This window comes from Pseudorasbora parva, chromosome 3 (genome assembly GCF_024679245.1).
Source record: "Pseudorasbora parva isolate DD20220531a chromosome 3, ASM2467924v1, whole genome shotgun sequence".
In the NCBI taxonomy this organism is placed as follows: domain Eukaryota; kingdom Metazoa; phylum Chordata; class Actinopteri; order Cypriniformes; family Gobionidae; genus Pseudorasbora; species Pseudorasbora parva.
The window spans coordinates 46,939,663-46,966,720 of NC_090174.1; the positions used below are offsets into that span (position 1 = coordinate 46,939,663).

The 27,058-nt window shown below is 39.1% G+C and overlaps 1 long non-coding RNA gene across 1 annotated transcript; it reads left to right on the forward strand.

Annotated features, from left to right (window-relative positions):
* Positions 1-974: 974 nt before the first annotated feature.
* On the forward strand, positions 975-22,213 carry LOC137071335 (uncharacterized). The gene is made up of 3 exons (XR_010904413.1): positions 975-1,094; positions 5,812-5,920; positions 22,160-22,213. It is a non-coding gene; the product is annotated as an uncharacterized lncRNA (long non-coding RNA).
* Positions 22,214-27,058: the final 4,845 nt, after the last annotated feature.

Here is a 27,058-nt window from a genome sequence, read left to right on the forward strand (position 1 = left end):
GGTTTTCCTGAATATCACGACAGAAAATGTGACACTGATTTCATTTGACAGTTCCATAAACAATTAATTAACATCAAGTCACTTACATTTTATTGATTGCTTTATTGCTTCTGTTCTATTTCAGCAATGAAAATATTTCCACATCCGAACCATTACGTATTGCACAGCAACAGTGCGTTACTAAATCAAAGATTCAATGCCCTATTATTCATAAACGACTGCCTCATTTACGAACGAATCAGCCGTTTGAACGAATCGACTCAATGACTCTCACATAAGCATTCACCTGCCGCCATCTACTGGTGGTTTAGTTAACTTTTTTTAGTAAAAATCTCATAGCATTATTTAGTGCAGTTGTAATTTTTCAGTGTTAATTATTTAATTTGATTGGTAACAACCCTATTGAATCTTATTCTAATTTAATTTATTAATCAAATTTAAGAATATAAAGGGAAAGCTGAAGCAAAGCCTATATTTAATAAGATTAGGGGAAAATGTCCTTTATAAAAGTTAAAAATATCATTATGAAGATTTAAATACATCAAAGCTGATGAGAATGTTGCTTCAGAAAAATGACATTTAACTTTGCAGATAACCAGAATTGTAGAATGTAAACTAGGCAACAGATGGTAAGAACAATTACATTAACCCAAAACTAGCTCAATTAAAATGCCACCGCTCATACTGTTTTCTTCTTTTTAATTATTAGAATTAGACATTAAGAGAATACATTTTTATGCAAGTACTTTTACTTTTAATACTTAAAGTACATTTAAAATCAGGTACTTTTTACTTTTTACTTAAGTAGGGTTGTTGTGGTACTTCTACTTTTACTAAAGTAAATATATTTCTGGTTACTTGTACTTTTACTTAATCACTGAGATTCAGTACTTCCTCCACCACTGACAGCGATGCAAGTCTTTGAAGATTTTGAAGAATCGGTTGAATCAGTTCAATTAACTGATTCAATAACAGTAGGATACAGCTACGGTCACTGGCATGCGCACATTAATATTGCGTCATTTAATTACTGTATTTGCTTTATTGTAAGGTTAGGGTTGGGTTAGGTGTAAGCGTTACTAAAACACAATCTGGTAAGTAGCAAATTTATTTTTTGTTATTTTATTGTGAAATGTTTACTCACTTCAGATCGTTGCTGTACCCCTTCTAGTCCTTGTTGGAGTGCCGCGTGGTTTTTCTCAGTGCTCCGTTTCAGCCCACAATCCAAAGACATATATTATGCTCATGTGGTCAAACTGACGGATAAAATGACTATTCGTAGCTCGTCTGGTTTGAAAATACTCGTGTCAGTCCCTATAGTGACAGTTCGTCAAAAACCGGAAGAACCTATTTTAAAACAGGGCCAGGGGGCGGACTGGCCATTTGAGGCATAGATATGTAACTGTTATATTTACTGCAACTGACGTTCTCCCGGTGGCCGGCCTGTTGACACTTTACAGTCTCTATGGTAAATATATATGAAGAATAAATTATATTAAAATTACGTATTCTTTTGTCAGCCAAGACAAATGGCCCACGCGACTAGGCCTACTTGAGGCAAACTCTAGACTATCTTAAGATAATAATTAGCGGTCTAAATGCGTCAATGTTAAAATCTAGCAATGTTTCCAGACTGTTAACCCTTTAATAACTGTTTAACATTCATTTTCAGGGAGTGAAAAAATAATTTGCTGACCTTTTCGAATTTCTCAGATTTTAATGGCATTTAGGTTACATTATTCTTCACAAAATGCACAGAAACAGCAGTTTTCAGCATATCAGAGGCTTGTGTAACCCATGTATTCATTGTATACCAGCTTCACTAATTAATATAACTTTGTGAGATTGCATTTATTGAATGAGTGACAGCTTTTAGCGATTATAAATTATATTCCCACATACACGCTTCAAAACACTGACCCATATCCGCATATGCGGATAAAATGTGATGAATGACAGTTGTAAATCAGTCGAAATCACAAAATCATAAAAATCGTTAAACCTTTGTGAGTACAGTCTATAGGAAAAAAAACGAACCGGATTGATGCTTGCAACACAGAGTTATTACAGTTAATGCCCAGAGCCCCCACTCAGCTAAAACAGCAGCTATGGGGGCATAAACATAAAGGGTGTCTTTGTGCCTCTGTCCAAATGTCTGTCCAACATGAACAGGTCCCTTACATGACAACGAGATACATTTAGCCACTTAGCCATTGTTTAAATTCACCTAAACAGTGTTTTAGACGGCTAGCTTGGGAAATTGGGAAGAGCGTTGTGTGTGTAAAGCATGATTATTTTATCACTGCACATCTTTCCTCAAGCCGTGTGTGCCCAAATGGAAGGATAAATAAAGTTTCCTTCACCTCCACAGTGGTTGCACCCGTCTTCGACCACGGAATGGCATTTTTCTTCAACCGGCCCTGCTGGGTTGTGTCTGTGTAAGTTAGTCAAGTGTTCGCTGCAAATTTTTGCATTCTGTTGCCACAATTCGGAAAGGCACAAACATGAACCATTTCTTTTTCACTTGTGAGCCATCACCCTATGATGTCCGGTTCACGACCGAATCGTTCTCTAATCGGGCAAACCAGTTCACCAAATTGTTCTAAACAGTTCGCGTCTCAAATCAGCGCTGATCACACAAGTTACTTTAGTTGCTCACTTTCTGACATGAGTGACAGTTTTGCTGAGAGAACTGATGAACTCATAAGCCGCTGATACTGAGCATGCGTGTGTAACTGAACGTGCAGCGGTTCTCGGATCAGCAGTACAGAATTGAAAACCGTTTCTTTCGGACATGTTCAATACTGAGAACTGACGAGCCGATGAGCAGAGCCTCTTCATACACACGACGTCCTTCCCAACTGGACTTTTTAATCTTTTTCTGGACATCTTTTTCCGTAACATCTCTGTGTTGCAAGCACCAATCAGTTTTTTTTCCTTTCTTCTATAGACTGTACTCAAAAAGATATAACAATCAAGATAAACTTAAAAATTTGCCGAAGTTGTCCTTTAGCTCTAGTCACGCAGCGGCTCTTCTGCCACCCAGCCCCGACTAAGGGGACATGTTCCGGCGGGAAAGTGACATATAGCATACCCTCTTTTTTTTTTTGAAGATTTATTTGATCAAAAATACATTAAAACCACGAATATTAAGAAATATGAATAATAATACAATTTCCAATCGCTGGATTTCGCTGGATTTCTGTGATCAAAGCTGACTTTTCAGCATCATGCCACACTTCAGTGTCACATGGTCCTCTAAACTCTTTTTCACAATTTGTGCTCTATTCTGTAAAATGACAGATGTCAAGCTCCTGAAAGTACACATACTATAACCACTTGAAAGTCTAGACCATAGTGTTGTTTATGGACTGATTTTATAAGGTATTGAACTTAGTGATATTAAACTTTAGTGTATGGAAAAGAGAATTTCAAACGTGTAAAGAATTTACTATTTGCCATGTGTACCAGAAAATATAAATTATAACCTAAAGAAGTATGCAGGTCATTCATTATAAGCAATTCAATAAATAAAATGTGTATTTATAATTCAGTATAAATAGCATCTATAGGTTAGTAAGTGGTGTTTAAAATTGCTCTGTGCATAATGAGCTGGTGGGTTTATGGTGACGTGTGTTGCAGACCGGTTGTGATGGGCTGCTTTGTGCCAGAAAGTCCAAGGCCACTTTTTTGCCGCAGTTTACCCCTGTATGGGTTTGGAAGGTTAATGTGGATTGTAGTGTTGTCATGATACCAAAATTATGACTTCGATACGATACCAGACTAAAATATCGATATATCAATACTAAATCGATACCACAGTAAAAAAAAAAAAAAAAAAAAGATAAGATAAGATGCTTAATATGACAACAGAACTTGTTATTATTCATTGTTATTTTTTTACTTAAAAATTCATGTGGCCAGCATGTTCCTTAGGGTTGGGCATCATTTTGATTTGAACAATTATTGATCAATTGATCAATTACTATTAAAATGATCTCACAAATTTTTGCTAACTCAATGTATTTTTTACAATGGGGTAATTGTGTTGCAATAGCTTACACACAGCACAAGAAAGCTTGATTTCGAATGGTAAATTGAATTTAAAAAAGACGAGTAAACAGTAATAAAATAAGAACAAATGAACAGATTACAAACAATAGCACAAATAAATGCAATAGAATAGAAGATACAAAGTAAATAGACTGCTTTATTTTTTCAGGTAGGTCTAACATTCAGATAAGAAACTGAATTAAAAAAAAATGCATAGTAATTACATTTAAAACATTGGAAAATATTTTTTGTAAAAAATTAAATAGTCTACAGATGAAACTATTAAAGTTACACAAGTTGATCAGTCGAGAGCAGTTGATCGTTTGTCTTTTTGTAGTTTGAATAACAAATGACTGCGGTCCCTTTAAAACTAACGGCCGCATGAATGCTAAACACTGTTCCTGTTACTCGTTCTTCCTGAACTGTTTGCGACTGTGTTTACATTAATACTGTTCCAGATGTGCACTGATAATTCTTTGAGTGTATTTGACCAATAATAAGCTGGAAAAAGAAGCAAATGTTTGCACTTGTATAATGTCAGAGGCGGCTTTATTACGGTAGGCTATGTGTGTGCGCTTCAGATGTGAGCACGAAATCTGCGGGGATTAGTAGAATTAATTTATGTGCAATCCCGCGCGAAATTATTCACTAACACCAACACACTGTCATGAGGAAAAAGTCCAGCAGAACGCGCGTTCGCCGTGCTCAGAGGTTAACCGGGCTGAGTGGGAAATAACGCCATAGTGTGTGTCAACTCGCTGACGGTCGGAGAGGAGAGCGCAGCTGGTATCGATACTGTAAAAACTGAGAATCGTATCGTTTCAGATATTCCAGTATCGATACATATCGAAATATCGATATTTTTGACAACACTAGTGGATTGTCAAATGTACTTCATAAATTAGCTTTTTTTTGCTATGCTATCAACTCGCTATTATGAAATGTTGTTAATATAATAGTTATTTAGTTGCCTGTAGGCACAAACTACATACACACACAGAAACACACCTTTTTACATTTCAAAAAACATCACTTAAGCCCCTTTCACACTGCGATTCCGGCAAATACACGGATAATGCGACCCGGCATTTGTTCCCGGGCCGCTAGATTTGGTTCATTCACACTGCCAGCGAAATGCCGTAATATGTGCGCTTTCACACACAACGCTTAACGGTCCCGGGTCGAGTTGACACGTGACATCCTGATGTGACGTATAATGGCGAGCGATCTCAGCTTCAGTGCGGATAGTAAGGAGCTCGGTGGTCTCGACTTGTGTCCGGTTTGCACACATTTCTGCTTGTTTAATTTTAGTTTCTTTTGTATACGAACACTCTCTGCGTTTAAAACACCGACTAGCTCTTCTGGCACTGCAGGGTTGTATTATTGAAGAAACAAGCTCTAGGAGTCGCACGATAACTACGTACACGTTGCGGCATTAGTTTTGGCTTTTGTTCACACAGCGCTCGTCCCGGGTTGAATACCGCAATATTACTAGGTCCCCGACCTGGGTCGAATTCGGTAATCAATCCCGGGACGTGGTTGCTTTCACACAGAAGGTGACCCGGCAATGTTCCGGGAATATTGCGGGTCCGACGTGCAGTGTGAAAGGGGCTTTAGTGTGATTTATAAGCTGTTTTCTTCACTTGTTTTTTCACTCAAAAAAAAAGAAAAAAAGTCAAGGACAAAGATTTCCGATATTGCCGTCTTTGTGAGGACGACACAAACGCACTTTAACAGCTTCTCCTTTGTGCTTTTCAGATTAATTAACATTGCTGTGACACGTCTCGGTTTCGGGAGTTCAGCTTGTTGTATGAGCCACAAATACTGAGGCGTGAGACATTCTACTACTTTTGCTGATGGAAAACAGGTACAGACAAATAAAATACACACTTGCTAAACAAATATACACAAATACAAGAACATGCACCGACCAGCTGTAATAATTATTTACTTTCCCTCATGTCCTTCCACTGGTTTGGCTTAATTTCTTCAGTAAAAATGAAGGCTTGCGGCTGTCATTCTGTCTAAAATCTTTTTTTGTGTTACGTAAATAAAGTATCACAGCTATAGAATGACACACGGGTTAGTAGTTATTACAAACTTTTTACATTAATATGGACTTTTCCTTTAACATTTTCACTCGTTTTATTTTATATAATCCGTGAAATAAACATAGTAGCATGACACAAACAACTAAGTGATATCTTTGCTTGTTTATCATTACCACATCAAGCGTAATTTGAGGTTGTTTTTTAAAGCTTTTAGCCGTAAGAAGATGATATTTTTTTCGTCTGTTTGGTCCAGATCTGTCATTTTTAACTGCACAGCTGCCATGTCTATTTGGCAGCTAACTCTGATTGACAGCTTGTACCTAGTCTTGAACCCCTGCTGTGGGGTTATATTATGACTGTGTGTGTGTGGTGTGTGCAGAGTGTGTGTGTGTGTATATATATATATATATATATATATATATATATATATATATATATATATATATATATATATACACACACACACACACACACACATTGAGGAAAATAAGTATTTGAACACCCTGCTATTTTGCAAGTTCTCCCACTTAGAAATCAAGAAGGGTCTGAAATTTTCATCGTAGGTGCATGTCCAGAGACATAATTAAGAAAAAATCCAGAAATCACAATGTATGATTTTTTAAACTATTTGTTTGTATGAAATAGCTGCAAATAAGTACAGGTCCTTCTAAAAAAATTAGCATATTCATTCTGACCAATAAAAGAAAAGTGTTTTTCATACAAAAAAGTCAACCTTCAAATAATTATGTTCAGTTATGCACTCAATACTTGGTCGGGAATCCTTTTGCAGAAATGACTGCTTCAATGCGGCGTGGCATGGAGGCAATCAGCTTGTGGCACTGCTGAGGTGTTATGGAGGCCCAGGATGCTTCGATAGCGGCCTTAAGCTCATCCAGAGGGTTGGGTCTTGCGTCTCTCAACTTTCTCTTCACAATATCCCACAGATTCTCTATGGGGTTCAGGTCAGGAGAGTTGGCAGGCCAAATGAGCACAGTAATACCATGGTCAGTAAACCATTTACCAGTGGTTTTGGCACTGTGAGCAGGTGCCAGGTCATGCTGAAAAATGAAATCTTCATCTCCATAAAGCTTTTCAGCAGATGGAAGCATGAAGTGCTCCAAAATCTCCTGATAGCTAGCTGCATTGACCCTGCCCTTGATAAAACACAGTGGACCAACACCAGCAGCTGACATGGCACCCCAGACCATCACTGACTGTGGGTACTTGACATTGGACTTCAGGCATTTTGGCATTTCCTTCTCCCCAGTCTTCCTCCAGACTCTGGCACCTTGATTTCCGAATGACATGCAAAATTAGCTTTCATCCGAAAAAAGTACTTTGGACCACTGAGCAACAGTCCAGTGCAGCTTCTCTGTAGCCCAAAGTGGCTTGACCTGGGGAATGTGGCACCTGTAGCCCATTTCCTGCACACACCTGTGCACGGTGGCTCTGGATGTTTCTACTCCAGACTAAAGCCCTGCATTTATGCCTTTTTTACACCCCTAGGGGCCGGGCTTCGGGCCAATTTTCACGTCATACCTAAAACGCGGGCTGGGATTCGGGGATTTTTTTAGGCTTCTCCTTCGTTTTATATTTATTTTATCAATTAAAAGGAACAATGAGATGTTTTGCGCTGGTGGAAACAACACGAGACCATAATAGCTAACGCGACTGTCAAGATGGCTCGCACAGTGTTCAGAGCATAGGTTTAGAGTCCGCGGCAGCAGCAGCAGCGGACGTTTCTTCAGCGCAGCTGCTAGAGTTAAGGCCGGAGACACACTGCAAGCGTGGTGTGAGCGTGGCGTTTCTGTTGCGTGTCATCCGCGGGGCGTCTGCTGCTATTAATGTACAGGGAAGCCCTATACTTCATGTTAAATATAAATATATTGCCTATTGATACAGCAAAGACAACGTCGGCAGTAGCCGGCCCATACCATATCCATGGTATTGACGGCAAAAGGCTACAGAATATTTCGTTCTGTATTGACTGGTTTAATATTTCAAAATCGATAATTATGTTGTTTTTTATTATTACAATTAGGCCTATATCTGCATTTATGTTAACCTACAGACTTTCAAACATGAAAATGTCATTATGTGTCACAATGTGTTATGGGTGATATGTTGTAGTCAGATAGATATGATGGTGCTGCAACACGCATCGCAGCAAATGACTAATGCAAGCCAATGCAAATGGCTGTAAATGAAACTTAAAATAAAGATGCTCAAAAACACCATCATCTTCAATAAAAATGAATGAGACTAAATGATCTTACCAGTGCGCTTAAGTCGCGCTCTCTTATGTGGTCTTTGAATTTGAAATAAGCTGCTGAATAAAATGCATCTTGAATCTTTTGCTTCCGTTGCTGTAAACTCCGTTAAATGAGCATATACCCAGGGAATTGAAGATGGGATTTATATTCATTTGTGTAGGTGCAAGGTAGGCTATAAGACAACCTGCATGTTCTTTTTTAATTTTTATTTGTTTTTAGATTGTTTAGCTCCGTTTGCGAGAGCCGCGAGCAGAATCAGCCTGCCTCAGCTCGTCAAAAATGCCTTTTAGGCTACTGGTGGTAATAGTTGGCGAAATTAACTAACATTGTGATGCTTGAAGTGTATATGGATTATTCAAATTATATCTATGGATTTTATTATAGGCAAGACAAGTCAAGAGTTGATTTGAGAGACTAAATCGATTAAATATGCGGTTAACTCACTGTCGGCCGCTGGTCACTTAAAAAAATTAAAACTTTAATTTAACAAACAAAAAAATGCTCTAAACATTTTTCTAAATAAACGTAATAAAGAAAAGAAACGAAATATAACTACTTTGATATTAAAAACAAAACAGAACTATTTTAATGGCTGCAACAATGTAAAAAAAAAACAAAAAAAACACGGGCTCCAGTCAGACACGGGCCGAGAATTTTGATAAGCTGTCGGACACGGGCTGCGCTAGGGCCTCAGCGTCTCGGGCCAGGGCCGGGCTAGGGCCTAGATTTGAGGCCCGTGCAGGGCTCTACTCCAGACTCAGTCCACTGCTTCCGCAGGTCCCCTAAGGTCTGGAATCGGTCCTTCTCCACAATCTTCCTCAGGGTCCGGTCACCTCTTTTCGTTGTGCAGCGTTTTTTGCCACACTTTTTCCTTCCCACAGACTTCCTACTGAGGTGCCTTGATACAGCACTCTGGGAACAGCCTATTCATTCAGAAATTTCTTTCTGTGTCTTACCCTCTCGCTTGAGGGTGTCAATGATAGCCTTCTGGACAGCAGTCAGGTCGGCAGTCTTACCCATGATTGCGGTTTTGATTAATGAACCAGGCTGGGAGTTTTTAAAAGCCTCAAGAATCTTTTGCAGGTGTTTAGAGTTAATTAGTTGATTCAGATGATTAGGTTAATAGCTCGTTTAGAGAACCTTTTCATGATATGCTAATTTTTGGAGAAGGACCTGTATATGTATAATAATATATGCAAGATGTTTCCATGTGTAGGTGCAGGGTGAGATGATTACTTTTTAAGGTATGATGTTTTCTTCCGTTTGCACTCCAAAATGGAGATGATAGTGAAATGATAGTTTACTCTCTAAAATTAAAACAATTTACTCATACTCATGTCATTCCAAGCCTGTATGATGTTCTTTCTTCTGTGGAAAGAAGACAGTGAAAAATGTAATTTGTGAGATTTGAACATATTTGATTTTGGTGTGCCATGATTGGTCAGACAAACAAAAAACAGTGATGTTTGGTGGCATTGATAGTGCTTTCTGTCATTTTTTTTTTCAGATTGACAGAGAAGATCATACAGGGCTGTGAATTACACAAGGGTGGTTTAACAAAAATAAAAACTCAGGTTCTACAATCTTTTCAATAATGCGGTAATGCATTACTCCATCTCGTCTGTACTTGTGAAACTGTTATCTGGCAATTTCTGGAGTATTTTTTGCTGTTAAAATAGTTAAATATCTTGTAGATGAGAACAGATGTTGGCTGAAAGCACTGCAGCCCACACTGTTAGTGAGAGTCAGTCATCTGTTAGAATATCTCTTGTTTTCTTGACTGTAGACATGGTTATGATAAAGTCTTTTCTTTAAATGAGTGTGACAGGTAATTTCGAACAAGCATACTAGTCTGTGCAAGTATGTTTATGGCATAATTGAAGGCTGTGGGTGGCTTAATTTATCCACACGGCGAATTAAATGTCGTCAGTTTACATAAAAGACAATCAAAGTTTTTTTCCAAAAAGTTTTTTACAGCAGATTGTTATTTTTCAGTTTTTAGCACTGGCTATGTATTATTTCTGGGGTTCAATGCAAAAGATGCTGTTGATAACTGCACAAAATAATTTTGAAAATGTGTGTAAACAAACACCATTTACAAGTATTACATTTTTAATGGAAGTTTACAGGGCACATTGCTAACATGCATGACCACATCACTTGCTAACTTTGTGCAAAGTTATATCCCATTTTTAAGTCATCACCATGTAAAGCCAATAAACTTTGTAACTTTTGCATAATTCACAAGGTTGTACTTGTTTACAGATAAATCCATCCAAAGGAATTATATCGGTAATGCATAAGTTCACCCACCTAGAATGATGATGACACCACTAAAATGATTTGGGCAATATTACAGCACAAATAGCACATATTTTTGTACAGATGAATTCATATTAGAGCTTTAACAAAAATATGTGCTGCACTTTTCTGCTTTTACGCTTTTCAGAATGCTTTCCCCCATAGATTTCTATTGTACCGAAAGAGCATTAATATAAACATGATCTTTGCTTGTTTTATATAAGCCGAGAGACAAAGTTTTGGGGACATCAAAATCAAACATTGTTACACATAAAATGACCCAGTTTTACCAAGTCAAAATTATTGTCTCTGGTTATCATCAGCATCACAGATGTTTCTGATAGAGGTTGTTGCAGAAGACTGGGGGGAGGGGGGTGCAATCCAACGCTCTCCATTGAGTTTGTATTGCGTGAAGTGGTCGCCTTGTCATTTCTTACTTTAAAAAATAGAACATTGTCTAAAAGCTGATATGTGACAAGGTGTACAGCAAACAAGCTAAAAACCACAGAACTATGTTTTTAAAAGCTGTCGACCCGAAAAAACGTAGAAACTTAGTTCTGTGTTTTTTAACTTGTTTGCTGTACACCTTGTCACATATCAGCTTTTAGACATTGTTCTCTTTTTTTATATATAAATAAGAAACGACAAGGCGACCGCTTCATGCAATACAAAGTCAATAGAGACAGTTTGTTTGTGGCACCCCCCCACCCCCGGGCATGGCTTTCAGATTATGATGCATATCGCTATACCTTAAAGGAATAGTTCACCCAAAAATGAAAATTAGCCCATGATTTACTCACTCAACTCATCCTAGGTGTATATGACATTCTTCTTTCAGCTGAACACAATCGGTAGCCTGACAAGCCAGACCCACTCAAGATGTTTGGTCTGGAAACTCACCATTGACAGGGCTCAATCCGAGGGGCGGGATTAACGGTTGTCTTTCAAACTCCCTCTGCACGCGATTGGATAGAGCTACAACCAACCAGAGCAACGTGTAGCGGAGCTAGTTGACAGATTAAACTTTTGCCGTATCCGGTTGGCAAAAAGTGAAGTGATGCATTTGTGTAAGAAAAATATCTATATTTAAAACTTTACAAACTGTAATCTCTAACTTCCGCTTACTTGTCGTATGTGCATTCACGAGAGACTCGTGTTCCAGTATTTTGGGGTGAACTATTCCTTTAAAAAACTGTGACAAACAAAATCATTATTGTGTATAGTTCCTCGTACATACATCTTCCATAGATACCCGCCAATGAGCCTATAATCTCATCACATAGCTTTAATTTGCAGCATGTTACTGTCAATGTACAGGTTTACTTTGAAAGAGGCTGAAGTCACTGACATCAAGATGTGAACACAATCTAATATCTGCCTTTCCAACTTTCCCTAGCTAGCTAGAAAGATAACATTAACAGAATCAATACGCCTAAGGTCATATGCCCTTTTTTACACACCTACCTCTTGAATTTGAAATGGCCACTAGCCCGGGGCTCCTCATTCACCTCCCCAGTGAGACAATTTTTTGGTCTGTTCGACTGGTTAAATTTGACACATGGCATAATGCAAGTGATATGCTCTCAATGAGAGCTTGCTAGACAGCAGCGGAGGTGTGCTCACAGGATCAGAATGGTAACAAGCTGACCTAGGGAAACATTGTGAATGTGAAATCTGGGAATGTGTTTCAAAACGGAATTGCTCAAACACGACAACAAACAAACTTATTTCTTTCAGCTACCTGGCAGCTACTAACTGGCAGCAGCTACTGTTGTGGCAGCACTCAGGTGCCCATAATTGATGGCACACTCCTGACTGAAGGGAGGAAGAGGTTGTCGGTGATCATGGAGGTGGAAGAGGGGAGAGGCTCTTTGAGGTTATCTCACGCTGTGGGTGTGAAGCAGAAGTCAGTGTCGGTCGAGGGTTTCTGTGTGGCCCATGTCTGCTTAGCTACTGTCTGGAGAGAGAGAGAGAGCGAGAGAGAGAGAGAGCGAGAGAGAGAGAGAGAGAGAGAGAGAGAGAGAGAGACGGAGAGAGACAGAGAGAGAGGTTTCCTAACAAAACTGGGGCACCAGCATCTTTTTTTGCTGATGAACTCAAATATGTGTCAGATGTGTTTTTTTTCCCCCACGTCACCTGCTGCCCACGTGCCTGTGTTTCGCCCCATCTGAGGTGCTGAAATCCATGTGTTGTAAGAAACATTGTGATGTTGATTGGTACACAGAAGGCTTGTGTTCACACAAGCTATAATCAATTATTCATGCTTGCAGCAACAAGTCGCTCCTCTGATAATGCAATTAAAAATTTAATGGAGTATTTTGATAAACAAAACACAAGGATTTTCCAAGTCTTGTAAAAATAAAAAAAGGTCTTCTTTGGTTCAGTCTAAATGCATATATGAGTTAGCTCATGCTCATGCTCACTCCCACGAGACACCATACGGCTTTCTAGCAGGGCTAAAAACTTCCTTCAATATACATATGTGGACACATTTAGAAATGCTGTGACTCACATGTATGCTCTCATTCTCTCTCTTTCATATACACAATGTTATATACACATAATTGGCTTCCTTGCAATTGGTTGGTAATGCAGATTCAGTCTGCTTAGATATTTATGCATGAATCTCATACACGGAACACAATACACTTGCCGCCGTAGCAGACGTGCTGAAGCGTGAATGACTCAAATCATTAAAAATTTCATCCTGAGAGCCTCAGATCATCTTGTTACACACGCATGGGTAAAACACACACACACACACACACACACACACACACACGTTTCTTCAATGTGCATTGCATATCTTTCAGTTCAATCAGCTAAAGCTGAATGAGATCTTTCAATACCCTACAGTGGGTAAGGTTGGTGGTCATATGTAAATATTCTATTCTATTCTATTCTATTCTATTCTATTCTATTCTATTCTATTCTATTCTATTCTATTCTATTCTATCTGTCAAAGTAATACACACGTTATGTTCATACCAATTGACAACTTTATTTACTAACAGGTGTGACTCAGATGATCTTGTACTTACAACAGCAGGGAGATATCAAATAGTCTGTATGAACAGGTTCTGAAGAAACCTGTTCTGTCAGTCCCCTTTGATAGCCTTGAATGTAAAATAGCAGTACTTTTAGATTGTGCCTTTTATTTGAATTGTCATCATTTATAAGCAAAAGGTATTTCCTACCATTATTTTAGCCCTTTGAATGCTCTGTTTGAAGGGGCGTTTCTACTGTGAGTCTTCAGTGTAAGACTCCACTGCATTGATCATCTTTGCATAAGAAATAGCGAAGTACTAAGCTGTGTACTCTCTCAAAAACTGTTAACAGTGAACAGTGTTGATTTAAAGCATTATATATAGATGTATACTATAGTATCATATTTAGATCTATAGCTTTTTTTAGACAGTGGCATTAAAGGTTGCCACTGTGGCCACTGTCACGTTCACACTGTGACGGCATTTTAAGTCAACAAAAACGTATCTTTTTGAAAACGCTCTTCAAAGTGGATAAATTTGAAAACACCGTCTTTGCATCGTAGTGTGGACTGTGAAGACGGAGGTATTTGAAAATTAAATTCCCTGGGAAGGTGATTCCAAATCCGCGTTCCAGCAGAGCAGAAAGCTCGATCGCCCATGGTATGAAGCTTGATGGTGGGGACTTGAAGAAGCAGGTGGCCTAAAGATCTGAGGGTGCAGGTGGAGGATTTCAGACTGATGAGTTCCTGTAGATATAACGGTGCATGCATATATGTAGGTGATGCATATATGTGTGAGCAGGAGGATTTTGTAGTCGATCCGGGATGAAACAGGAAGCCAGTGCAATGAGTGTAGGATGGGAGTTATGTAATCATATTTACGAACTCTCATAAGGACTCTGGCAGCGCTGTTCTGGATGTATTGAAGCATCTGGATATTTCTGCCAGAAATCCCACTGAAGAGTCCGTTGCAGTAGTCCAGTCTGGTGGAGACAAAGGCATGGACAAGTTTCTCTGCATCTGGAAAGGTTAAAAGGGGATGGAGTTTGGAGATGTTTCGAAGATGGTGGAAGGAAGTTTTACAGATGTGCTTAATGTGGTCATTGAAGGTCAGCTGTGGGTCAAACCAAACCCCTAGATTTGTGACTGAGGAGGAGAAAGTGATGACCTGGCCATCAAAGATTGAGTTCAGCTGGAGGAAGTTAGTTTCCATCCATGCCTTAATCTCCTCAAGACATGTGGTGAGTCTTGACAGAGCTGTGGAGGGGCTCGGACAGTTTTAATATAAAGTTGCGTGTCATCAGCATAACAATGAATAGATTGTCAGACTGTCTTTCTCCTGCTGATGACAGGACCGAGGGGAAGCATGTAGAGGATGAATAAGATTGGACTGAGAACCGACCCCTGCGAAACACCACATGTAACAGGGAGCAGCCTGGACTCACATTGTCCCAATATAACACGCTGAGTCCTGTCAGAAAGGTAAGATTGAAACCAATCTGGAGGTGGTCCAGGAGGAGGGTATGGTCCATGGTGTCAAATGCCGCTTATAGGTCAAGGAGAATGAGCAGTGATGGTGATCCTGAATCAGCTGTCATTAGAAGGTCATTTGTCATCCTAACAAGAGCAGTTTCGGCACGTTGGGCAGAGTGAAAGCCTGACTGAAATATCTCAAATAAGTTGTTGTTTTTTAGATGATTGTGGAGCTGAGAGTTGGCTTCCTTCTCTAGAACCTTTGACAGGAAGGTGAGGTTGGAGATCAGCCTATAATTAGCAAGGACCTCCGGGTCTAGGGTTGGTTTCTTTAGAGTCTAGGGTTGGTCTAGGACAGATGGCAGCAGTTTTAAGGGCAAGAGGGACGTGACCAGTTTTAAGAGAGAGATTAACAAACTGGGTTATGATTGGGCTGACAATGGGAATGAACGACTTGAGCACAATAGTCAGGATGGGATCCAAGGTACAGGTGGACGACCTAATTTTTTTCCTTAACGTGGCTCTGCTGAACCTCAGTAAAGTGTGGAAGGGATGGCAGTCTCCTGGGCGAGTGGTTGGAGGACGTTGGAGACAGGGAGGAAGAGCCAGATATTGAAGAGGAATGTTATTAACTTTAGATCTAAAAAAAATCAATAAAGCTGTTGCATCACTCCACTGTGGTTTCAATGGATGAAGATGACTAGTTATGACAGTTATGTGCTATTCACTTTCACACAGTTGCTAAAATACATTACTGGACGCATCAGTGAATGGTGAGATATTTTGCCAAATAAGATAACTTTATGATATCTGTATCATCTCAGTAAGCTTTTATGAGGTTTTACACATGCGCAGTAAGTAGAATTTTGCGTTTAATGACATTTCAGTGTGTGTAAGTAACTTTTAGAAAACGTTAGTGTAGACGGAGAGTATTCTGAAACGAAAACTCAAATCTATCCAGATAAATGTAGACGTAGCCTAACAGTGCAAACGCAATGTGATTCAGATATTTGTTGATTAAAACAAGTTTTGGCTATAGTCTAGGACCAGAAATCAGTCACTGATAAACTCGCTCTGTTTGATTGACAGCTCCAATTTGTAAAGGGAGCGGTCTTTGACCACTTTCTTCATTTTTTTCCTTCTGATTCATACACAATTTAAAATAATTTAAACGTTTATTTTTTATTTTTCATATAGAATGAAAAAATAACAATAAACAAGACTCATTTTGCCAGTCACAGGTCATTTAATCATAGTTTAAATAGATTATTATTTGATTATTTTCATCCTACTAATAGAAACAATGTGAAGTTGACCATTTAGTCACTGGTCACATGAATCTTTACGTATCAATAATCACTGGCAACTGGTAATTTGGGACTTTTTTAGACATGTACACATAATAAGTATATCAAACGATCTTCTGTAACAAAGCAATAGTGACTGTGACAAGCAGGGCGAGCGAGAGCCACGAGAAAGCAGTGAGATCTGTCGGATTCAGTATAGAAGGCACTGCATAGTTTTTTAATTTCAGTCACTGTAAATCTAGTGTAAGAAGGAAGGTTATGCAGCAACAGTGTTTTTCGACAACTTGGCATTACACAACATTTTGCTCCTCATGTCTTCAAAGGTTTTTTGTTTATTGCTCCTTAGTTGCTCGATCCAGTGTTAGCCTCACGTCTGTTATTTACCTGCTACTTGTCATTCGCAAATCGGTGGGCGGGGCTACAGTCGTAACAATTTAGAAATAGGTGTTGATCTTCTGCAGAGGCGGTCTTTGACCTAGAAATAGGCACATTTCAAAATGAATCATTCTTTGGGCATGGTTTCAATAATCACTCTTTTTGGACTATCAAGGCAGTTTTAAGTTCTGAATGTTCTTATAGTATGATTAACTCTTATATGCTCAAGGAAAACATTTTGTTTTTCAATTCATGTAATGTTTTCAATGTAACAGTATGCTTACAAAAAATACATGTGTATATTGTGTTGTGTGTAACTTAATGGTCATTTGCAGCAAGCATTTGTGTTAATGAGATTGTGCTTCTTTAATGAGCCATTGATGTGCTGTCAGTCTCTTCTCATCTCCCTCCACTCCACCACTAAACCACGCCCACTTTTGTAGCATTTTTTTTGCTGTGAACTGACTGCTGCTGAAACAGGGTTCATGACCCTTTAAATGATGTTTGCAATTTTGCTCAAGTGTGTTTCAGATGATCAGTGCAATATCTTCACAGTTTAATCGCAAAACGTGTCAAAATGACTATTATCCAAAAAGGATTTTGTCTCTATTTACTCATGTTCTTCTCATGCATCACACACACATTAGAATATCCGTGTTTACTATAGTATGTGCGTCATTGTAAATCTGTTCATCATGTAAAGCCATCATGTCTCCTCAGAAGACTTAGATTTGGATTAGACCACTCAAATTATTGTTTTACGATGCCTTTATAATTTTTTTTGGATCTTTTAAGCTTTAAGGCAGTGAATTTAAAATGGACCTTAAATCTCAGGTTTCATAAAAATATCTTCATTTGTTTTTGGAAGATAAACAAAAATCTTAAAGGTTTGAAATGACATGAGGGTGATTTGCAATAAATTAAATTTGTTGGTGAATTAATTAATTATACCTTATAAATACAGCATGATGAATCTTAGATAAAAATAACTATCTTGAATCATATACACTCACCTAAAGGATTATTAGGAATACCTGTTCAATTTCTCATTAATGCAATTATCTAATCAACCAATCACATGGCAGTTGCTTCAATGCATTTAGGGGTTTGGTCCAGGTCAATACAATCTCCTGAACTCCAAACTAAATGTCAGAATGGTAAAGAAATGTGATTTAAGCAATTTTGAGCATGGCATGGCTGTTGGTGCCAGACGGGCCGGTCTGAGTATTTCACAATCTGCTCAGTTACTGGGAATTTCACACACAACCATTTCTAGGGTTTACAAAGAATTGTGTGAAAAGGGAAAAACATCCAGTATATGGCAGTCCTGTTTGTGATAATGCCCTTTTGATGCTAGAGGTCAGAGGAGAATGGGCGACTGATTCAAGCTGAAAGAAAAATAACTTTAACTGAAATAATCACTCGTTACAACCGAAGTATGCAGCAAAGCATTTGTGAAGCCACAACACGCACAACCTTAAGGCGAATGGGCTACAACAGCAGAAGACCCCACCGGGTACCACTCATCTCCACTACAAATAGGAAAAAGAGGCTACAATTTGCACAAGCTCACCAAAATTGGACAGTTGAAAACTGGAAAAATGTTGCCTGGACTGATGAGTCTCGATTTCTGTTGAGACATTCAGATGGTAGAGTCAGATTTGGCGTAAACAGAATGAGAACATGGATCCATCATGCCTTGTTACCACTGTGCAGGCTGGTGGTCTTCTCCACCAGCCTGCACACAGTGGTACAGTGGTCCACAGTGGTCAGCCATGATCTTCTCCATTTACACTACATCACTGGGACCCATCATTCAGGCACATGGTCTCTCATATCATTGCTATGCTGATGACACACAGCTCTACCTCTCATTTCAACCAGATGATCCCACAGTAGCTGCACGAATCTCAAGCTGTCTAGCGGACATCTCGGCATGGATGAAAAAACATCACCTGCAGCTCAATCTAGCAAAGACTGAGCTGCTTGTTTTCCCTGCTAACCCCACCATACAACACGATTTTACCATCCAGCTAGGTTCATCTCTGATTACTCCTTCAGGGTCGGTCGGAAATCTTGGAGTAATCTTTGATGACCAGCTGTCCTTCAAAGACCACATCTCGAAGACGGCTCGGTCATGCAGGTTTGCATTGCACAACATCAGGAAAATCAGACCGTTCCTTACGGAGCATGCAACACAGCTTCTTGTTCAAGCCCTGGTCATTTCTAGACTTGACTATTGCAATGCACTTCTGGCTGGACTTCCATCTTGTGCAATCAAACCGCTGCAAATGACCCAGAACGCTGCAGCACGTCTCGTATTCAATGAGCCCAAAAGGGCTCATGTCACACCTCTATTCATCTCTGCATTGGCTACCACTCGCTGCCCGGATCAAATTCAAAGCCCTGACTCTTGCTCATGGATCTTCCACAAGCGCAGCACCCGCATACTTCGACTCACTCCTACGAGTCTACACACCCACCAGAAGCCTTTGCTCAACTAATGAGCGAAGGCTTGTGGTACCATCATAGAGAGGCATGAAATCACTCTCTAGAACTTTTTCTTTCATTGTTCCTGGTTGGTGGAACGATCTTCCGTCCTCCATACGCACAACAGAATCACTCGCTTCATTCAAAAGACAGGTAAAAACTCATCTCTTCCGTGAGCACTTAATCTTACATTAAAAAAAAAAAACTTCCCCCCTCTATTTCTCCTTTCTTCTTTCCTTTTCTGGTCTTTGCTACTCTGAGCAGTGTACAAATCTTGGTATTTAGGGCACTTTTTGTGTTTCGTTGCCTCTTCTTGACGGATCGCTTCCTGTTCTCCTGAGTTGTTAGTCGCTTTGGATAAAAGCGTCTGCTAAATGCATAAATGTAAATGTAATGTAAATGGTGGTGGTGTAATGGTGTGGGGGATGTTTTCTTGTTTTCATACTTTAGGCCCCTTAGTGCCAACTGGGCATCGTTTAAATGCCACGGCCTACCTGAGCATTGTTTCTGACCATGTCGATCTCTTTATGACCACCATGTCACACATTTTGAATCATTTCAAATTGGTTTCTTGAACATGACAATGAGTTCACTGTACTAAAATGGCCCCCACAGTCACCAGATCTCAACCCAATAGAGCATCTTTGGGATGTGGTGGAATGGGAGCTTCATGCCCTGGATGTGCATCTCATAAATCTCTATCAACTGCAAGATGTTATCCTATCAATATGAGACAACATTTCAAAAGAATATTCAGCACCTTGTTGAATCAATGCCATGTAGAATTAAGGCAGTTCTGAAGGCGAAAGGGGGTCAAACACAGTATTAGTATGGTGTTCCTAATAATCCTTTAGGTGAGTGTAGTCTATCTCAAAAAGTCTATATCAGAGATCCATATTGTCAATTTTCTTTTACCTTGATATCTCAATATAACAATTAACCATTACAGCCCTACTCGAGAGACAGTGATATTTGTTTAAAGAATAGTTGGTGGCATCATGCATTTGGATGATGTTCATATCATCCAAAATGGTCTGACAATATTATACTTCTCCTTATTATGTTGTCTACAGTGTTTTAATATTTGCATGCAGCAGTATATTGAAATGCATAGCTACCTGTTTTCTTATCTGAGTCTAACTAACCACAGCGCACAGCTCTATAGTATCACTCAATTTCAGAACCAGGACCAGAGCGTTGGCAGAACAGATTCATATGCAGACAGACAACAATATTGTGATGGCAGTGATTACCAGCAATGGATATCCTTGAACAAGTGTGTTTGTATGAATGAACTCCCAGTCTTCTAGTTTAGGGAGCAAAAGATTCTATACATATTTAATATGCATAATGAATATTGCATTGCTACAGCGTTACTAGGAATCCACACTCACAATAGGCTGTTTTGTGTGTGTGTGTGTGTGTGTGTGTGTGTGTGTGTGTGTGTGTGTGTGTGTGTGTGTGTGTGTGTGTGTGTGTGTGTGTGTGTGTGTGTGTGTGTGTGTGTGTGTGTGTGTGTGTGTGTGTGTGTGTGTGTGTATACACATCCTCCCCATAGGGCATATGATACTCTCTTAATTAAAATTCAGGTCACACGCACATATTGTGGAACCTAATAACATTTTTTGAGGGGTTAAATGTATTTAGAACTATATAGCAGACTTCTCTCTCTCTCTCTTTTTCTTTCATGTATATTTGAGGAGCACTAATGCATTTGTAGTGTCTTTCTGCTGCTGCTCATCACTTCTGAATTACAGCAAATGACAGACTGTCTTTCTCTCAGAAACACGGTGTGCCATTTGTGGGCGAACGATGCAAACCGAGAATTAAATGATTTTTACATCAAGAGCTCTTCTAATCCTCAACTCTAAACAAATAATTTACAAACACACAGAAATCTATAAAGGAAGTCTTTCTAGCCCCATTTCTCTTTCAAATATGCATCTTTTTTGTCATGTGTATTTAAGACCGACACGCTGCATACGGAACAATCTGGGGAGTTTATACGGGTTATTCTGTGGATAAGCTGAATTAGTCACATACCAGAGTGGCTCCAGTGGAATGTTCCCTGATCAGTCTTTTGGTTGATTTGCTTTGAGTGAGATTCTCCTCATGTCTTTCCTCTTGACAGCTAGAATCCTAACTGGGAGTAACCACATCCCTAATCCTGTGCGAAGTGAGACCTCAGAGCTATTTATGCTCCGAACATCTTCAGCTACCGCGGTTAAAGTCACCATGGAATCAAAATGGGCAATCATTTTTTTATAGAATATTGCAGTTTGTTTGACCTAAATGATTTATCTGTGCATACCATTATTTTTTATTTAAAATAAATGTGCTCTCGTAATATTAATAAAAAACATTAACTTTCCCTCACCCTCGCAATGACAATGACAATGTGCACCAGTGGGCAAACAACAACAATCCAATGATCCGATCAATTCTTGATTGACTGAGTAAATTCCCGTCCAACAGTTCTTTCATTATAATATGCATCTATCTATCTATCTATCTATCTATCTATCTATCTATCTATCTATCTATCTATCTATCTATCTATCTATCTATCTATCTATCTCTATCTATCTATCTATCTATCTATCTATCTATCTATCTATCTATCTATCTATCTATCTATCTATCTATCTATCTATCTATCTGTCTGTCTGTCTGTCTGTCTGTCTGTCTGTCTGTCTGTCTGTCTGTCTGTCTATCTATCATTAGGAACAACATACTAATACTGTGTTTGACCCCCTTTCACCTTCAGAACTGCCTTAATTCTACGTGACATTGATGCTGGAAGCATTCTTTAGAAATGTTGGTCCATATTGATAGGATATCATCTTGCAGTTGATGGAGATTTGTGGGATGACCATCCAGGGCATGAAGCTCCTGTTCCACCACATCCCAAAGATGCTCTATTGGGTTGAGATCTGGTGACTGTGGGGGCCATTTTAGTACAGTGAACTTATTGTCATGTTCAAGAAACCAATTTGAAATGATTTGAGCTTTGTGACATGGTGCATTATCCAGCTGGAAATAGCCATCAGAGGATGGGTACATGGTGGTCATAAAGGGATGAACATGGTCAGAAACAATGTTCAGGTAGGCCGTGGCGTTTAAACAATGCCCATTTGGCACTAAGGGGCCTAAAGTGTACCAAGAAAACATCCCCCACACCATTACACCACCACCAGCAGCCTGCACAGTGGTAACAAGGCATGATGGATCCATGTTCTCATTCTGTTTACGCCATATTCTGACTCTACTTTCTGAATGTCTCAACAGAATTCGAGACTCATCAGACCAGGCAACATTTTTTCAGTCTTCAACTGTCCAATTTTGGTGAGCTTGTGCAAATTGTAGCCTCTTTTTCCTATTTGTAGTGGAGATGAGTAGTACCCGGTGGGGTCTTCTGCTGTTGTAGCCCATTCGCCTCAAGGTTGTATGTGTTGTGGCTTCACAAATGCTTTGCTGCATACTTTGGTTGTAACGAGTGGTTATTTCAGTCAAAGTTGCTCTTCTATCAGCTTGAATCAGTCGGCCCATTCTCCTCTGACCTCTAGCATCAGTAAGGCATTTTCGCCCACAGGATTGCCGCATACTGAATGTTTTTCCCTTTTCACACCATTCTTTGTAAATCCTAGAAATGGTTGTGCGTGAAAATCCCAGTAACTGAGCAGATTGTGAAATACTCAGACCGGCCCGTCTGGCACCAACAACCATGGCACGCTCCAAATTGCTTAAATCACCTTTCTTTCCCATTCTGACATTGTTTGGAGTTCAGGAGATTGTCTTGACCAGAACCAAACCCCTAAATGCATTGAAAAAACTGTCATGTGATTGGTTGATTGCATTAATGAGAAATTGAAGAGGTGTTCCTTATCCTTTATGCGAGTAAAATCCTTTAGGTGAGTATATGTATATATATATATATATATATATATATATATATATATATATATATATATATATATATATATATATATATATATATATATATATATATTTATTACTCTGTGAAATACTTGATTCTGATTGGTCAATCTCGCATTCCAGCGGTACGTTATTTCCAGATAACACCCGCTCATATACGGGTACTACGAGTTATCTTGACCGGTACTACTAACAACAACCGGCTGGTTGTACATTATCCCTTAAATATAATAGTGTTGTCAAAAATATCAATATTTCGATATGTATCGGTACTGGAAAATCTGAAACGATACGATACGATTCTCAGTTTTTACAGTATCGATACCAGCTGCGCTCTCCTTCTCTGACCGAAAGCAAGTTGACACACACTGGCATATTCTCACTCAGCCCGGTTAACCTCTGAGCACGGCGAATGCGCGTTCTGCTGGACTTTTTCCTCATGACAGTGTGTTAGTGTTAGTGTGTGATCGGTCTAAATTTCGCACGGGATTGCACATAAATTAATTCTACTAATCCCTGCAGATTTCGTGCTCACATCTGAAGCACACACATAGCCTACTGTAATAAAGCCGCCTCTGACATTATACAAGTGCAAACATTTGCTTCTTTTTCCAGCTTATTATTGGTCAAATACACTCAAAGAATTATCAGTGCACATCTGGAAGAGTATTAACGTAAACACAGTAGGGGTGTAAGAAAATATCGATACACGTGAATATCGCGATATTATGTTTGGCGATACTGTATCGATTCTCAAAAACGCCGTATCGATATTTATATATTTATTTATTTAAATCCAAGATTCGTGGCTTTGTGTTCGGTTTAAAGCACAGACTGTATAACACCCAACCGCTAGATGGCAGTGTTATCTCAGAACGCATTACTGACGCGGAGCCGGAGAAGCGCAAGGTGAAAGTGCATCGCTAGTGTTTACATTAGCAAACCCAGCTCTCAAGAGGATAGAATTATTCCACTCCAGTATACAGAGCTGAAGTGAGGACTCATGTTGGCTTCAACTAAAAAGAAGCCACTAAGGAAATCAACAAGAATAATTTTTTTTGCAAAATAGGCCAAGTTATAATCTAATATTCGGGAAACACATTGAAACAGAGCTCGCTTAACATCCTGACGTCACCCGCGCTGCTGAGAAGCCTTTCGATAGAATGTACTGCACTAGACTCTCAGTAACAAAATAAACACACTCCAAAACTGACAGCGGTGGCAGGAGAACGAAAGATAATAGCAATGTGGATATGGATGCACCAGCTCTGCAGCTCAGTAACGTTACCTGAAATAGCACTTTATACAATAGACTGCTTTATAGAAAACAGCTTTAGGCTCACTGCACTCCCTTTTTTGGTCGGCGTTTATTCATTCAAAAATGAGCAGTGCGCTTTAATGTTTCTAGGCAACCCCCGAATCACCTGTACTGTCAGTCAAATCAATGTAACGGTCAACACAACGGAAGGCCCGCCTCTTCATTCATTCGTTTGGACAACAGAACATAAGCGTGATGATGTTGCGCTTTTTTTCTGCTCAGAGTTGAGTTTTTTTCAACTTCATGCGCTCGCAGCGCTCCTTCAAAAACGCGAGGCGCAGCAAGCGGTTTAAACGCGAGGAGCCCAGGGCGCATAAGCAACGCGCATAACGCTCTCTGCCAACCGAAATCCATTAAAAAAGGCGCCTCTCGCTGCAAAAACGCGTTCTGTGTGATCGGGGCTACTGTGTTAAATATAAAACAAACAGTCATTCAGTCATGAAATGGACTGCACTTCTGTTGTTAAATAGCCACTGCTATACTGTGAACCTTTAAAACATATACACATAAAGAATCCTGCAGTCACTTTACATTTCCCTTAACTTAGATTGCACATTGCATATGATTAGTGATATAAATTATACTGTATTAATTAAATAAAATAATTTGTCTCGTGTTTTAGGCTTATGGTTGTGTTCTTTATTCTTTTAAATTATAAAAAACAAAAACACACAAAAAAGAAGTTTCGCAATATATTGCCTCTCTTACAATATCGCAATATATTGCAATATATTGCCTCTCTTACAAAATCGCAATATATTGCAATATATCGTATCGTAACCCCTGTATCGTGATACGTATCGTATCGCCAGAGTCTTGGCAATACACAGCCCTAAAACACAGTCGCAAACAGTTCAGGAAGAACAAGTAACAGGAACAGTTTTTAGGATCCATGCGGCCGTTAGTTTTAAAGGGACCGCAGTCATTTGTTATTCAAACTACAAATGAAAACGATCACATTGCTCTTGACTGATCATCTTGTGTAACTTTAATAGTTTCATCTGTACGCTATTGAATTTTTTACAAAGAACATTATCCAGTGTTGTTTTAAATGTAATTACTATGCATTTTTTATTCAGTTTCTTATCTGAATGTTAGACCTACCTCAAAAATAAAGCAGTCTATTTAATTTGTATCTTTATTTAAATTGCATTTATTTGTGCTATCGTTTGTAATCTGTTTATTTGTTCTTATTTTATTACTGTTTACTCGTCTTTTTAATTTTCAATTTACCATTCGAAATCAAGCTTTCTTGTGCTGTGTGTAAGCTATTGCAACACAATTACCCCATTGTAAAAAATACATTGAGATAGCAAAAATTTGTGAGATAATTTTAATAGTAATTGATCAATTGATCAATAATTGTTCAAATCAAAACAATGCCCAACCCTAAGGAACATGCTGGCCACATGAATTTTTAGTAAAAAATAACAATGAATAATAACAAGTTCTGTTGTCATATTAAGCATCTTGTCTTTTTTTTTTTTTAATGTGGTATCGATTTAGTATCGATATATTGATATTTTAGTCTGGTATCGTATCAAAGTCATAATTTTGGTATCGTGACAACACTAATATATAATATATAAACCTTTATTTAACCTGGCAAGTTACTTAAAGGGATAGTTCACTTTGAAATAAACATTTTATATGTTTTAGCTTACTTCATGGGCATCCGAGATGTAGGAGTATTTGTTTCCCCAGTAGTTTCAATTGTGATCATTTTAGGTCAAACCGTTCTTGTCTGTGCCTCACATAATGCAGGTCTATGGTCACCACCTCAAAGAGCATACATAGAGAAGTCCAAATGAAACAATCCCCCATCGTAAGTACACACTGATTGGCCTAAGACACGAAACGAGCGGTTTGTGTGAGAAAACGAACAGTATTTATATCGTTTTTACCTCTTGTACACCACTACGTCCGACTGATCCGAGGGCGCGCGTGCGTGTTTCCTGTTGTGACATTCGCGCGTTCTGGCTTTAGTCTGCGCAAGTGTGGAAAGCGCCGGAAGTGGATCTCTCGCACGTGTACGTCTCTCATTGTTTACACAAAACAGAGATTATAGGTGAAACTAATTTGCGCTTATCCTGGATGTTTAAACCGACGTAAAAGAAAACGTACTCGGTTACTTTCGTAACCTCGGTTCCCTGAGAGAGAGGAACGAGTATTACGTATGGGAAAAACTCCTTTTCTCGAGAATGTGAAGCAAAACTTTTAATAAAGGTATCTATGTAAAGCGCAGTGAGCTGCACGGCCATAGCCCAGCGCGAGGAGCGCTCTGATTGGCCGGGCTGCGGCAACTGCAGGAACCTATGGTGAGGCGGCTGAGAGGAACGAACCAATGGGGGGCGTTCCAGAAGCCCGCCGAAAACGTGCTTATATTTGCATACAGGAGGCTATATAAGACCCTAATTCGCCATAGGTGTCAGGTTTTAAGATCGACTGAAGCGATACCTGAGAAGCATAAACACGGCACGGAACGTAATACTCGT